General features: G+C 41.5%; 1 long non-coding RNA gene across 1 annotated transcript in view; it reads left to right on the forward strand.

The window, feature by feature from the left end:
- Positions 1 to 15,583, forward strand: part of LOC140599661 (uncharacterized) — a 45,602-nt gene extending 30,019 nt beyond the window's left edge. Inside the window, exons 2-3 of the long non-coding RNA XR_012002563.1 lie at positions 14,995 to 15,196; positions 15,285 to 15,583. This is a non-coding gene — a long non-coding RNA (uncharacterized lncRNA). The remainder of the gene's footprint in view (positions 1 to 14,994; positions 15,197 to 15,284) is intronic.
- Positions 15,584 to 16,494: the final 911 nt, after the last annotated feature.

The following is a 16,494-nucleotide window of genomic DNA, read 5'->3' on the forward strand; positions in this document are numbered from 1 at the left end:
ACAATGATTCTGTTAGGAAGGGGCTTGGAATGGAGGCTTGGAATGGAAGCATACTTAGGAGATGACAGGCAGTCCATCCTTTTGACTGTATTTGTATGAGGGGATGGGATGGTTTGAGAGACAGTGACAAGCTGGAGAGATAATGTCAACTATGGAATAAGTTACATGTTTCCCCCTTTTAGGATATGGTGTGTTAAAATGCAGCATATAGAGCAGTAGTACTGAGATTCCTTATTCATTCCTCCTTAATCATAATTTATTCCTCTAAATTTAACAGTTCATAACTACCTATGAAATAGTATCACTATATCACTATATAGCACTAAATAGCATCACTATCAGAAGGGGTGTTTGTTCCCAAGGTTGTTCAGAATAATGGACTACTGTAATGTCAATGCCTGTTGAGTATGTCAAATACTGTAACAAAGGGAGATACGGTAATGAGGACAATAGGAGAAAAGATGACCTGAGTCAGCTGAGGAAGGTTCTAGTGTGAGGCTGTGCTGAACTTCCATGATTAGAGAGAATCAGGACCATCATTTCAGTTTCTTTTCCCTTCTCTTAAGAATACTACTCCTTAGGGGGCACCTGGGCAGCTCAGTGATTTAGTGTCTGCCTTTGGCTCAGGTCATGATCCCAAGGTCTTGGGATCGAGTCCCACATCGGGCTCCCTGCATGGAGCCTGCTTCTCCTTCTGCCTATGTTTCTGCCTCTCTCAAGAATAAAGAAATAAAATCTTAAAAAAAGAATACTATTTCTTGGGCATTATTTACAATTACCAAGGTATGGAGGCAACCCAAGTGTCCATCAATAGATGAATGAATAAAGAAGAAGTGATATGTATATACAATATTACTCAGCCAGAAAAGAGTGAGATCTTGCCATTTGCAACAACATGGAGGGAGTTAGAGAGTATGGTGCTATGTGAAATAACTCAGAGAAAGACAAATACCATATGATTTCACTCGTAAGTGGAATTTAAGGCACAAAACAAATGAACAAAGAAAAAAACAAAGAAACAGACTCTTAACAATAGAGAGCAAACTAGTGTTTACCAGAAGTAGAGTGGGCGGGGGAATGGGTGAAATAGGTGATGGGGATTCAGAGTGCATGTGTCATGATGAGCCCTGAGAAATGCCTAGAATTGTTGAATCATTAGAGGGTACACCCAAAACTAATAAAATGCTGTATGTTAGTTATACTTGAATACAAAGAATAAAAAGCAAAAGAATACTGCTCCTTGGGCCTAGACTGGAAAAATATTCATGACAATAACTAACATCTCTGAAGATGTCACGAAAGGGCACAATAGCCCCACAAGGCGGTTGTTGCTGTTATTTGCTTTTGACAAATTAAGAGACTGGCATGCAGAGCAATGACATCATTGGCCTCATGTTTCTGGCTCCCATTGGTTCTTGGCCTGGTAGAATGTGGCTCCCGTGCAAGCAGGGACTTTTGCATCATTTGCCAGCACCAAAGAAGTCCCTGGTGTATGGTGGTCACTGGATAAACATCTTGTTGAAGGTGTGAATAAAACATAAATCCTTCACAGTTCCAGCACCTGTGGAACCATCTCCCTGACTCCTGGTGAAGTTTGGCCTGGAGAGAGTTTCTGTGGGAGGGAACATTACACCCCACAAGTCCTTTTACCCCTAATCCAGGGGCAAGGTTTGAGTGATGACTGTCCATACAAAGCAGCCTCACCTGGGACCTCTCCAAGGTGTGTGGTGAGCAGAAGCATCGTCAGGGCAGGGGCAGTGAGGGTGTACTCTTGGAGATAGGAGAGGGTTAGGATAAGAAAATTTTTCGCACAGTGGCCAACCAAGCTGGGGACAATCTTCTGGCCATTTCTCCTCATCATACGGGGGCCCCGTCGTGGCCCAGCTGGAATCAGACACAAACAAAGTAGCCTTCTCCATGCCAACAAGAGTGGAAATAAGATGTGTCAGCAAGACAAAAACCTCTCCTTGAGGCTCCTCTGCAGTGCCTATTAGGAGTGAAGTCAAGAGGCTGCGGGTGGCAGTGGAGAGCCTGTGGTTAAGAAAAGGGGAATATTAGCGCCGCCACACTGGGCCATAATGGAAAATGTCACCTTTTTTCAATTCCTTTGAAATAGTCACCTGTGGTACATTTTCTGATTTTGCTGCCCTGTTCTTAGCTGGGTCATTTCTCCTCCCGGGACCTTGAGAGAGGACAGAGATGGGAATAACGGAGGAGAAGCCAGAACGGGGCATCAGTCTCCATGCCTGCCATATTCTAGAACATATTCAGGTTGTGCCTCTCTGCCTCCAGTCACAGCGGTCCTGTCTATCTCAGGGAGTGATGCTCTCACCCTGGTCCTCATTCTCTCAGCCACTGCAGTTCCTCCGGTAGGAGTGGGGATGGTATATTCCTGGTCTATCCCATAGGTGCCTGCGGGTCAGCCATGCTGAACACCTCTGGATGTTGCTTAGGAGTTGCATTTGTGTATAGGACATCATCTTTGGCTTTTTGTATTTATTTTTTAAAAAGATTTTATTTATTCATTTGAGAGAGCCAGTGAGCAAGTGAGAGATAGTGCAAGCAAGTACAGAGGGAGAGGGAGAAGCAGACTCCCTGCGGAGCAGAGAGCCTGACGCGGGCCTTGATCCCAAGAGCCCAAGATCATGACCTGAGCTGAAGGCAGACACCCAGCTGACTGAGCCACCTGGGCACCCCTCACCTTTTGCTTTAACACACACATTTGTCTCTAGCACTAGGTGGCTTAACCTGCATCCCTGGGCCCCGGGGAAGCTGGTACAGGATGTGCGGTGATGGAACACTCACTAAAACAGCAGTACAGTCCGTGTTGCCACCTGCGATGCCACGCGCTCTAGTTGTCACTCTCTATACCACATCTCTCCTTTTCACCATTTGCCTGGGCTTCCATTTGCCCTAATATGTCTTTAGTGACAAGATCACACCTCCAAAGCTTCATGACAGAGTTTTTTAAGAGTTTAGTATGATGTATTTTTGATTTGTCCACATTTTTTTTTTTGCCCAAGATTTTTTTCTCCTCACTGTCCCTCCTTCTAACCTTCTCTCCACCCACAGGCATTTCCAGCCTCAGCCAATCCTTCTGCGGGGTAATGTTGGAAAAATCATATGGGTATGTTTTCCCATTACCCTCTCACTTTCTCCATCTTCACACCAAGCTGTGTGCTTATTTCATTTTGGACTGTGATGTTTCCAGCATCACTTGGTATTTGGGGCCGGTCAGCCTACTCTCCAGGTCCCACTTCCATTACCTTGGTCTCCTACATCCCAGGAGTGGATCTCTTATCTTCCTTGTCCAACATGTCATATGGATTCGCCGTGGAGCAAATAGCTCAGTGGTTCTGGGGGAAGCAGCCGGGGTTGGGCATGGGGAGTGCTGGGACTCCTGTGTTATGTCAATGTGTCTGTTGACCCACCATGGTAGGCATGTTGTCCTCATTTTATATATACGAATGAGGCTCACAGGACCTAAGTGACTGGCCCAAGAGATCATAGCTAGACCTAGGACATGGGTGAGCTTCCACCTTATGTCTGTCTGGTTCCAGGCTCTTTCCACTATGTTAACTTGCCTCTTACTGGAAAGGATAGTATTAGCCTGAGAAACTGGCTGAAAGGCTCAGGCAATATGTCCCCCTAGAAAATTCTCAAATACTACTATGACAGAATTAGTCTGGCAATAGCTGCTGTCCTACCAGTAGAAATTAATATACGTTCAGTCTTAATAGTCTTAATAGTCTGGTTGAAAGTATATATATATATATATATATATATATATATATATATATATATCAATTCTTGAATCCTTTTCATTTTTAAAATTCTTGAATCTTTATAACACTCTTCCCCAAATTTGTCCCCATTTTCTGTATGAGGAAACATAACCCCTCTTGACTGGAGAGGTTAAGACAATAACTATCCAGCGATACCAACTACCAACATGATAATGAGCACTATGCTATTTCTGAAATACACTCAAACTTACAAATATTCAGAAGGCCTCCTACTCCAAAAAAACCCTCAAACTACCCCGAACAGGACAATAAGAGATGCAAAGGGAATGAAGTGTGGCAGAAAGAATACTCAGCATAGCAGAATAATAATAATAACAACATCCTAATGAAGCAATAATATAACATTTCATAATGCTGCCAGGGCTCAAAAACAATTGCTTTTTTAAAAAAATATTTTGTTTATTTATTCATGAGAGATACAGGGAGAGGCAGAGACAAAGGTAGAGGGAGAAACAGGATCTCCACAAGGAGCCCGATGTGGAACTTGGTCCCAGGACCCTGGGATCACAACCTGAACTAAAGGCAGACATTCAAATGCTGAGACACCCAGGAATCTCACCAACTGCTTTTTTTAAGTGTGCCAAAATGTATTTCATTTTAAAACGGCATGATGCACTTGCATTCCTGGCAGGCTGGTCACGTGGGAAGTTAGCCTTGACCTGTGGAGGTGTTTGCTGGGCTCAGTGAAGTTTGCATTGTCTGTCTTGGGCCGGCCAGTGTCTGGGGCTCTTGAAATAGTGACTTATCAGTGCTTCATTGAGGTGGGGCCTGATAGATGCTTTTGGATGAAGGCACAACCACTTTCTTGAATAGTTTCATTCTTAACGACAAAATAGAGAATGAGAAAGTTGAGGTGCCATTGCAAAAGAGACTAGGGGGAGTGTGCAGAGTGACATAACTGCTCCTGGGAACTCCAAAGCTGTTGCATGGTGCTGTGTGGAGGCCCTGAGGCTGATGGTTGGCTGGCTTGGATTTGAGCCCCCTCTCTATTGCCAGTTACCCATATGATCTGTGATAAGTTGCTTCCCTCTTCTTTTTTTAAAATATTTTATTTATTTATTCATGACAGACACACACACACACACACACACACACAGAGAGAGAGAGAGAGAGAGAGAGAGAGGCAGAGACACAGGCAGAGGGAGAAGCAGGCTCCATGCAGGGAGCCTGATGTGGGACTCGATCCCAGGTCTCCAGGATCACACCCTGGGCTGAAGGCAGGTGCTAAACCACTGAGCCACCAGGACTGCCCCTGTTTCCCTCTTGTATCTGGACTTGGTTTTCTCATCTTTAATAGTAGAGGCTTGGGTTAAATGATTTTTAAAGGCCTTTCTTGTTTTTACTTTCCACTGCTTGGCTTTGTTCAGGCATTCCTCACTTTTGCCTATATAGGTCTCCCACCTGCCTCCCTTCTTGCCCTATGATCCACATTCCATCTTCCTACCTCTAGAGTAGTCTTTCTAAATAAGTCAACTTTAAATATGTTACTCTCTCACCTAAAACCTTCATGCCTATGGCGTAAAGACAGAAGCTGCCATGGATATAAATAAGAACATAAAGGGAATACATAACATAATGATGTGTGATTTCCCAGTTATATATGGAATCATGTTTCCTGCAAAACCAAGGTGCTCACTCCTCACAAAGTCCAGTGAAACACCTAAAAAACGGAACTTTATGGTCATAAGTTCCCTAAAGCAGAAAGTTTATTGCTCGCCTTCTTTGACCATGATGTATCCGTGCATTAAAAATGGAATTTACTAATACAATAATACTCACCAAACACTTCACAAATTCAAAATTAAAAAAAAAAAAAAACCTCCAAAATTTAAAACAGCTTTTTAAGAAGTAGCTGGTAGGTCAGAAAGGAAATAAAAATAGGAGTTACAGATTATTTAAAATTATTAAAAGTCTTTATCATGTCTTTAAATAGCTTTATTAATAAGAAAAACTGGAAAGTAAATGATGTAATAATTGGATTTAAAGAGTGAAAGAGGGGCACTTGGGTAGGTTCAGTGGTTGAGCATCTACCTTCCACTCAGGTGGTGATCCTTGGGTCCTGGGATCTAGTCCCACATCGGGCTCCTTGTGGGGATCCTGCTTCTCCCTCTGCCTATGTCTCTCCCTCTCTCTCTGTGTCTCTCATGAATAAATAAATAAAATCTTTAAAAAAATAAAGAGTGAAAGAAATAAAAGTTTAAAAAAACTAAGAAAAATAAGATGGAAAGAATTAGCAAAGATAAAAGCAGAAACATGAATCAGAAAGAGAAAAAAACTGGGCTCTTTAAAAATACCCCCCCCCACACCGAAAAGGGAGAAAAAAATTAAACTCTGGCAAGAATGGCCAAAAAAATGACCAAGTGACATATCATATGGGGTATAAAACTTACAACAATACAAACTTAGTCTCTTAAGTTCTGAAGGCCAGAAGTCTGAAGTCAGTTTCATTAAACTATGGTCAAGGTGTTGGCAGGGCTGGCTCCTTTTGGAGGCTCTGACAATGAATTTATTTCCTTCCTTTTTCTAGATTCCCGAGGCTCCTACATTCCTTGTCTCAGACCTCTTTCTGGCATTGCTCCAATCTCTTGCTTTTGTCATATTTCCTACTTCTTCCTTTAATCCTCCTGCCTTCCTTTTATAAGGATTTCTGTAATTACATATGAAATCCACTTGGATAATCCAAGAGAATCTTCTCATTTCTGTGTCCTTAACTTGGTCTAATCTGTAAGTCCTTTTTGCCATATTACTTAAGTAGCATTCACAGTTTCTGGGGATTAGGACATGGATCTCTTTTTAGGGGATATTATTCAGCCAACTACATTACATAATCACAAGTGTTTTCAGATAAATATCAAAAATACGAAGGAAATAATACATGCAGTTTGATTCCAAAAATTCTGGCAATCTAAATATAATGGTTTTCCTCACCCCGGGAAATGGAAAATGTCCAAAATTGACTCAAGAATACATAAAAAAAAAAAAAAAGCAATAAATCATCTGTTTCACTGGAGGCTTATAAGAAAAGGCACTAGGTCTAGATAGTTTTGTGGGCAAATTCTATCATGTCTGCAGTGAAAAGATAATATCCAGATTTCTCCAGAGCATGAAAAATATGGAATATCTTCAATTTTTGACTATTTTTGAGTAACTTCCTTTTTTTTGACTCTGATAATGAAAGTTAACGTCTCTCAAAGAAAAAATATAAAGCAATCTTTCTTGTTTAGAGATGTAAAATTGCTGAGAAAAATACCAACAAATCAAACACAGCAATATATTAAAGGAAAGATGTCATATCTCAGGACTTTTTTTCTAAGAATGATTATGAAGGCTTGTTTCAGCAATAGGAAATTTATTAATGTAATCTTTTGATGCAATATAATTTATTGCCTAAATAGGTTAAAGGGGAAAAACAGACATGATCATCTTGTTAGAGTCTAATAGCATTTTACAAAATTTAATAACCGGAAGTGGAAATGGTAATTTAGAAAACTTTAATACTTTAGAAATAGAATGAAATTTCTTAACACAAAAAAGTATATCAGAAACCAATACTAATGCTCATAGTAAACAATGAAATAGCTGAAATGGAGAGATCCATACTTTTTTCTAATACTGTTATCATTTAGGGGACTTACAGATGCATTACTGTTGAGATCTACACAAAGAAATAACATATGAAAAGCAAGTCAGATATAAATATTGGAAGGTAAGAGCCAAAAAAGTTCATTATTAATTACAGCAGATTGTGAACCTAGAGAATCTAAATTAATTAAATGAGAATCTACTAGATAAGAGAGCTCAATAAATTGGCTGATCTAAGATAAACTCCAATAGTTTTCCCTGTGCATTAACAATAATCAACTGGAGTCTGAGAGAGAGAATATCCTATTCACAAATGTAGCAAGTTGCTAGAAATTAATAATGTGAAATGTGGAAAAGCTATGAAATGCTACTGAAGGAGCTAAGAAAATAACTGAAAAAAAATTGAGAAATGTACTATATTCTCGCTGGAAATATTTGTTCTTGTAAGTATGTCTTAATCTAGGGTTAACCTATAAATTTATGGAATGCCATTCAAAATCTCAGTGGGATATTTTTGAATTTTACAAATTGATTTTAAAGTTCATCTTGAAGAGTGAATATATAAAAATAGTTAAATCTTGGAAAAGAGGAGAATACTGATGGTAAGATTTGCTTTTCTATCAAATGTGCTATGAAGTTATAGCAATTAAATATTTTATTGGCACAGAAATTGATAAATTAATTTGCCAAAGTTAATTCCAGAGGGATTTGGATTTAAATCCTAATATAAAAATATAAGAAAATATTCTTTAACTAACTTAGTGCAGACAGAAGCAGATCTTTCTAAAGATCTTTTGAAGGATTACATCAAGGCTGGAATCTTTTATGATTGACAGATTTGATTACCCAATAATTGTATACTTTTTCATATCAAAAGATAACATTAACAAAGTTAAAAGACAACAAATGAAAAAATATATTATGTATGTTAGACAAATATTTAACAATCATAATATACAAAGACCTCCAACATATCAGTAAGAAATAGAGGAAGTTAGTAGCAAAGTGATGCTAACTGATGATTTATAGATAAAGAAATATAAATATCCAACAAATGTAAGAAAAGATCTTCCAGTAATAAAAAGAAATTCATAGTAAATCTGTGAAATCCCACTTTTCTGCTTTAAGAAACAATGGTAACATTTATGGTTTTTTGTGTGTGGAAACACATGGTATTGGTGGGGGTATAAATTGGTTGGTGCAGTCATCTGGAAAGGCAATTTATCCATGTATATCAAATTTCAAATGGGCATTCCCTTTGACCTAGCAGTTACAATTCAATGTATTTATTCTACGGAAATAATCTCAGAAGTTTGCAAAGATCTGTATGCAATATTAACTGATATATTATTTATAATAGCAAGGATTTTTAATGGACCTGAAGTCTACTAGATTTGTTTTTTAAGATTTATTTATTTATTTGAGAAAGAGGGAGAGTGAGGGAGAAAGAGTGCATGTGCGTGAGCTCACATGTGTGCGAATGGAGTGCCAACATGGGGAGAGGCAGAGGGAGAGAGAATCATCAAGCAGACTCCCCACTGGGCACATAGCCCAACCCGGGGCTCACTCCCAGGAGCCTGAGATCATGACCTGAGCTGAAATCAAGAGTCGGATGCTTAAGCAACTGAGCCACCCAGGTGCCTCCCAGTTTTGTTTTAATACATTATGTCTGATTCAAACCTTAGTAGATGAGCATCAAGGATTAGCAGGCCTGCACCTAGCATTTTTGGGGCTGAAGGCAAAAGTACAAATAGATGACTACATGTTTCAATGTATAAAAGATACAAGTTAAACAAATGAACTGTTAAAAATATTGTCTTCCTGTCTTGATTAATATACCTTCAAACATGGGTTAAACTGTGGTTTATTTGGCTAAAGATTGTTAAATATCAATGATGACTAAGTTTAACTGTTATTGTGTATGTTTTAGGGCTCTGTTGATGGGCCAGTGGTTTTGGGGTGCATGATAAAAAAGACATCCCCAATTTATTGTAACTACATATTTATCATTAAATTTACTTTTCTGGTCTTTAATTCAGTGAGATCACTAATTATATTGTTATAAATGAGATTTTCACACAATTTGTATCATATTGACAATGCTAAAACAGACTTTGAGTTAATCATTGATAAAATTGTAATAAACCAAGTTGATGTGTGTACTTCTGGCATTTCATTAAGGAGAGGTTCTTATGTAGATTTTCACTAATTTCAGTTAGGAGAAATTTTGCATAGCTGAGGCAGTAGTGACTGGAATTGTCAATAGAAGTCTTATAACAATACACAGATTTAGAAATGAACATGAATTTTATATATTTATTCACACATTGAAGTAGGTCACAGGATAAATTATCCTTAGTTCAGGAAATATTACAGAGTATATCATTTTCATCAGACATTTTTATCTCTTCCATCTTGATTTTCACTGTCTTTTAAAGCAATATTTAGATCGACTCAGAAATGTGAAGAGGTGGTATCACAGTTTACCCATTTAACTTTAGATATAGATGTAGTGTATATAAATGTAAAGTATATAAATGTAATGTATTATAAATGTAAATGTATAGATTGTTTAGAAAGGCAAAACACACTTCAGTGACTACATGAGATTCTCCGAAATATCATAGCACTTCATGAATACCTCTGGAACATGGATTAGGACATGAAAAGAAGTAAGAAAATGGACACGTGGCTCTACTGATAAACAGCACTTCATTATGCAAGAATCTGTAGTATTCATGTTTTTTGAGAGGATCCAACTGGTTCATTGTTTTCGTGCTTACTTTTACCAAAGCCCTTCTGCCTCTCAGATCATCTCTACACTCTAACGCAGTGTCAATCTCTGGTGTCAGTGGTGGTACAATCCACAAATTTTTGTGGCATTTAGACACAACTCGTATTTGGAGGACAAAAGATGGGGACAAACTTACCTGGCATCTGAACAGCATTAGTCATGAGCATGAATGTTCACGGTGGTAATGAGTTACTCTGTGCCAGCATTAACGGCTGGGTCCTGAACAATGAAAGCACCATAGCCAGCCATTGGGCTACAGGATGGGGCAAGCTCCTGGAAATGGGGTTTGGCTGTGGACAGAAAATAAATGAATCGGCATCTAAGAAAGAGGCACAATCTTGTGGGAAAGGAACAGCTTGTTGAGCCTATGGCTCAAAAGCTCCAGACATCTCCTACTGAGAATAAAGCTTCTAGAACATCCTCATGAGGGCAGAGCTGAGCCTGCAGGTAGATAACCTGGGAACTACCCAAGAAATGGTTGCCCATGGGGAGACATTGGTGGGGCCTTTGCAATGTGAGGACACAAAAGGGGTGAAGAGTGGGGTAAGGCATTGGCTGGTTTATTTAGCACTGACAGCATCTTTCTATGAAATATTTTTAGCACCCAAGTGGTGAGCAGAGTTGGGACGTAGTTATATTATAGTTTCTCAGATTCATTACTAAACCATAAGCTCCTTCAAGACAGGTTTCATGTTGATCTACTATTATATTCCCAGAGCCTGACACACAGGACCTACTGACAAATATTTTTTTGATGAACACTTAAGGGGCAGAGTTAGGAAATAAGCATGAACAGGAAAAAAATGGGGAAGGTGGAAAGGCTGATTTTGCATTTTGAGGGGGTGTGCAAGAGAGAATTCTAGAGATTGGAAGTAGGAAGAGTTTTGTGCCTCCAGGATTCAGACTGCCTGTGTATAAAGTCTCATTATGGAGATTTTCATACATGGTGAGGCTGAAGGAAAGAGCAGTGAGACAACTATAAGGAGGGAGGGACCCACAGAGATCCCCCCTAGCAGATAGTCAGAATTTCCCAGGCTCCCCCACCCTGTATCCCCCAAGTATTTCTCACAACCCTGAGAAACCCGCTAGGTAGTCTTATTTACTCTTGAGCATTCATTTGAAGTTGGCTGGCCATGGGTTTCATTAAATCTACTTTATGGAATGGGAGATGAGGCAGATAAAGAGTCAGACTGAAGACAACACCATGAGTTAAGGTTGCATTTGGACAGGGTCTTCGATCTCTGGGCTCCTCGGGAGATTAATGAATGCGAGGAGATGCTGCTGGCCACCTCTTTCTTACCCGAGGCATCTCGGTGGTTTCCTTGGCTGTGCAGAGACTTCAAGAACATGTAAAGGCAGGAGAGTTAATGTCTCAACAAAGACCTGCAGCGGGCCACCCCTTGCTGCTTTCCCAATGACAAGGCGCATCCTTCACCTCGCATCCACCAAGCATTTGGCTTTGAACACAATGGAGCTTGCAGAGGCCTTGAAGATCCCCGAGGGTGGCAGGTGCTAGATATTAACATAACATCAACTTTTGTCAAGCAGAACGTTCACTCATGCTGCTGATGTGGAGCTCCCCAAAGTTTAGAAATATGCAAAACTGGCTCACCGGCATCTTTACACCTGGCCGAACCTCTTAATGGCATCTCTCCCCCCCAGCTCTGCCCAGCAGCAGGCCGCCTTGCTCGGCTTGAGCACGCCCACTCTTCTCTCTTCCCTTTGCCTCTTCTCCTGTCAGTCCTTCCCTCCCAGGCTTTTCTGCAGCAAGTCATTTTTCTGCAGTTGTCATTTACTGCTCCTCCTAACTGCTACATCTGAGCGTGGCCGAACTAATGATGCAGCAATTAAGAGTGATTAGGGTTATTGATAATAAAGAGACTTCATAAACTTGATTAAATGCGTTCATTAATGAACACGTTGTGGGGGCTTGTGTGGGGGGTGGTGGTGAGGTGGAATGAAAGGTGGGGGAAAATAGGAAAAAGGAACTCACTCCATAAGCGTCCCAGAGTGGATCTGAAGATGACGAGGAGGCTGAGTTATGTGACTGGATGATCGCGGGTCCTCAGGGGCTTAGACTGAGGCAAGTGCGGTGAAATTGCTGTCCTGAGCACATCAGTTATTTCTATGTTGTGGGGGTGGGGGTCCTCGGCTGAGACAAGATGCTGAAACACAAGAGTCCATGCCCCACCCAGGAGGCACCTGAAATGGTCCAAGCTTGAGATGTGTTTTGGTCCCTACCTTTCCCAGGCTGGTGGGCAGTGGAGGTTGCTATTCATGAGCACAAGCAAAGCTTTCCCTTCCCTTCACCTGCCAGTTCTGCTCCCGGGCCTAAGGACGGCTGCAGCTCTTGCTCCTTTATCTGGGGATACTAGCGCAGTGTTAATGACAGCCTCTGGAGTGCTCGGGAGGCAGAGGACAGGGTCCTAGTTCCCCATGCCACAACCAGAAACCGTGGGAAAACCTTAGAGCTCATTTCCATTAAAGGCTTAGAAAAATCTCGTTAACGCAGCACTATTATAATTCAAAGAGGAATGCTTTGGACTCTACCTTCACTTAGCACATGTAGATTCCAGGTGGTGCAAATAAATATGAGTTTTACTAAATTAGAAGAGAGTTTTCTTTCTTTCTTTCTTTCTTTCTTTCTTTCTTTCTTTCTTTCTTTCTTCCTTTCTATATGAGAATAATATTTTTATTAGAGGAACCCCCAACACACATTCTAAACACCCACTTACCTAAGGGTGTTAGACTGCTATGAGGTCCTCCTGCCGCAGAGTAGGCTCCCCCAGGACCTCCAAGACAAAGAAGTCTTTAACTCGGTTGTCATTACTGGTACGTCCAAGCAGGTATCCTGAATTTCTCTTAAACCAGTCAATGGTCTTTAAAATGAATCGGTAGTGTTCCTTCATTTGGCTTCAGTGAATGTGAGTTGGCGAGATTATGTTGTGTATTCCCGAACCACATTCTGGTTCTACCTGGAGGCTCCCTCTGCCAGGGAAGGGTCTGCTCCCCAGCCCCACTGCAATGCCCTCTGGCCCTTTGGGCATGGAGGCTTCCCTGGGTGGAGTTAACATGTGGGAGGCACACTACTTACTCTCTCCTGCAGTACAGCTAAACTGAAATGAAATACTGGAGCCATTTTAAAGATTTATAGGGCCATCGTGTAGCTGATACTGTGAAGAAAGATTTAATAGGCACCTTCGGTTTGTGAACACCATTGATTTAGCCCTCAACCCACTCCTGTCAGTTGTTGAGCTGGGCAGGGACTCTGTCATCTGGCCCACAGCATTTATTGAGAGCCCTTGGCATAGATGGCTGTACTGCTGGTTACGGGAAGTGACAGGAATGAAAAGAATCCCTGGAGCTCAGGATTGGATGGGTCCTTAAATTTCATCTCAGGTAGAATCCTTTGAGCAATATCCCTGTCACATGGTCCCCACTCATCACCTCTCAGGGAAGCCCATTTTATTTTGGGGGAACTCAGGCAGTCAGGAAGCTTTTCTTTAGGCTGAAATGAAATCACAAGGACCTAGAAATAATGGTGTGGGATTGTTTTGCAGGTGGGACCAATTAATAATGAAGTCTTTGTTGCACTTGAGCAACTAAATTCTGTGAGCCCTGTTGAATAATCCTATGGTGGGGAGAAGACCATCTGAGATGCCGGTGGTGCTAAGTTGCTCGCTCCATACTTATCTGTTGGCCAATGGGCCTTGGAGGATAACTGATTCCTCTTTTAGAGGAACTCCGAGTCTAGTTGGGGAGACAAGACATATCCTCATGAAGAGTCACTGTAATAATGAGCAATACCATATTAGCGAGTCAGTGAACTGTAGAGGAGCTCACCTTTGTAAAGGTAAAGAGGAATGCAGTGTGTACCAATAGCCTAAACACATATATACTTGGACCAAGAAATTCCACATCTGGGAATTTCCCCTTATAATATGATCTCAGAAAAAGACTGATATATAGAATGTTCATTGCAACAGTATTTACGGTAGTTAAAAATCAGAAATAACCATCATGTCCAAGAATGGTGTGATAGATGGATAACTTCTGGCTAAATGCATTCAGCGGAATATTATATAGTCATTAAAAACCATGCCTTCAGATCAAACCATGCCTGTGTTAAGGGTAAAGGACACGCTCATGATGGGACCTCAAATGACCCATTTGAAAATGAAAACAAACAAAATGTGAAGCTGTATATCCAGTTTTAAATTTTTCTCTCTACTTGTCTACCTGTCATCCACATTTAACACAGGTAAATACCGTGTTCTCTATGCTTGTCTGTATTTTCCAAAATTCACAATGAATGTGTAATAGTTAATGGAATATGGAAATTTATTTGTATATTTTTCTCTGTTTTATAGAGAAAGGATAAGGCAAGGCCAAGCTGCATGGGGTAAAAAATGGCATTTGTTAATTCAAGAAGGGAAGTAAGAATGAAGGGAACTGTCCAGTGTTTGTGGCTTTCTGGTCTTCTACACTTCAGCCTGGAGGGAAAGCTGGGCAAGAGAAGGGACAAACGCAGGGCAGAGACCTTTCTGAAAGATTGTGTAAAGAGGTGATGGTGAAGCAGGTGAGGAGGTTAATAGTGACGTGATCTCCCTGGCATTGCAGGTGCTGGCCTGGAAGGATGGAAGGCATGAGGGGGCCTGTTAGGATGCCTACATCAGTTGTGAAAGCTCATCCTGCAGCTCTGCTGTCAATACTTGGCCCTCATAGCCTAGGGTTTGGCTTCCTTTCGCTCCACTTGAACTTCACTGAAATTTCAGGAAATGTAATCATTCTAGCTTGTGCTATTCATTTCAGCCCACCTGGCCGAGAATGCCACCTGGTCCAGAATCACTGCTGGATGCTTCTATGATCCCATCTTTCCTCCAAGGAGTGGGCCTGGCCTCACTTCCTCCAACCATCATCCCTTCAAGACCGGCTCTTTCTCTTCGGGATGCTATAGCACTCACCTCTTACCTGGACCCCTCACACGTTGCCTTCAGTTATCAGTTTCCTCCAGGTAGGTCCACCTGACACAGCTCCTTAACTAGATAGTAAGACTTGGGAGAGCTGGATCTCTGTCTGATGTCCCTTTGTGGCCCTCACAGTGTCCCTGCTCAACTAACGGAGCATCAAAGCTGGAGGCTGCATCAACACTATCCTGCCAGCCCTGCATTTTAGAGCCTACAAAACAGAGACAGAGATCTGATGACTGGTCCAAAGTCACCTAGTGATGGATAAGAGGCGATTCATTTATTCAACAAATTAGTGAGCCCATGTCTTCTGGCTGTATGATCAAGGCACTCAGTAAATACTTCTTTGCTTGTTGATTGAATGGAAGATTTATTGAATTATATCCCCAAGGTGAAGTCTCAGATTTGACCATAATAAATGTTTCCAGCACCAATTGTTTGCCGGGCACCTTCTACACAGTCAACATCTCTTTATTCCTTACATCCATCCTACGACATTCTCTAGTTTTATGGATGAGCAGATAAAAGCTGATGATAGCAACCTGAGTGTCACACATATCTTGGAAGAGGTGGAAGTAGAACTCAAATCCAGGCTGTTCCTGTGTGGTCAGTGCTCTGGACTGGAGGTCGGGGGCACAGGTGCAGTCCTGCATGGCAACTCAAGGTCGAATACCATCTTGCCTCCATTCTCCAGGGCAGCTCTGACCAAAACTGTCTGTGGCTGAATGTCGTGTTAGGAGCTGTCCCTAAGATCATTTTTCTTTCTCACACAAGGAGACCTGGCATTTTGTTCGAGGTAGGGAATGAGTGAAGCCCGTTTTTCTAGGGGGCTTTGCACCTTTGACAATTAGGTCTGCAGTCTAGGAAACAAGGGCAGTCAGCCTGCACAGGGAGAGAGAAAGAAAATTCTATCATGTCAGAATAATGAGATCTGTGATTTCAGCACTTACTGGGTCAAAGACACACACAATGTGTTATCTGTAATGCTTTCCTCCTGACATTTGGGGAAATTGCATTTATGCAGAGGACACGGGACACTGGAACGTGGGACTCCACGGATGTCACTCAGAGCCGATAGACTGCAGCCTCTCTTGCCAGAGCCTGGGCTGATACTCCTGCAGGGGTCTGCAGCAGGGCCCAGCCAGGTGATATTGGGGTCCTCTCAGCTTCTGAGGCCCTGCCGTGCATGTGCTGCTCCCAGCAGTAAGGGAACATCCCAGAATCCACATGAAAGGCTGGTGGGTGAGTTAGTTAAGCAGGTCTGTGCATTCACACTCTTTGGGGGATCCTATGTGTGTGGAATGAGGTTACTCTTCCAACCCAAGATCTTCTAGACCCCTCTTCC

This window comes from Vulpes vulpes, chromosome 7, assembly GCF_048418805.1.
Source record: "Vulpes vulpes isolate BD-2025 chromosome 7, VulVul3, whole genome shotgun sequence".
In the NCBI taxonomy this organism is placed as follows: domain Eukaryota; kingdom Metazoa; phylum Chordata; class Mammalia; order Carnivora; family Canidae; genus Vulpes; species Vulpes vulpes.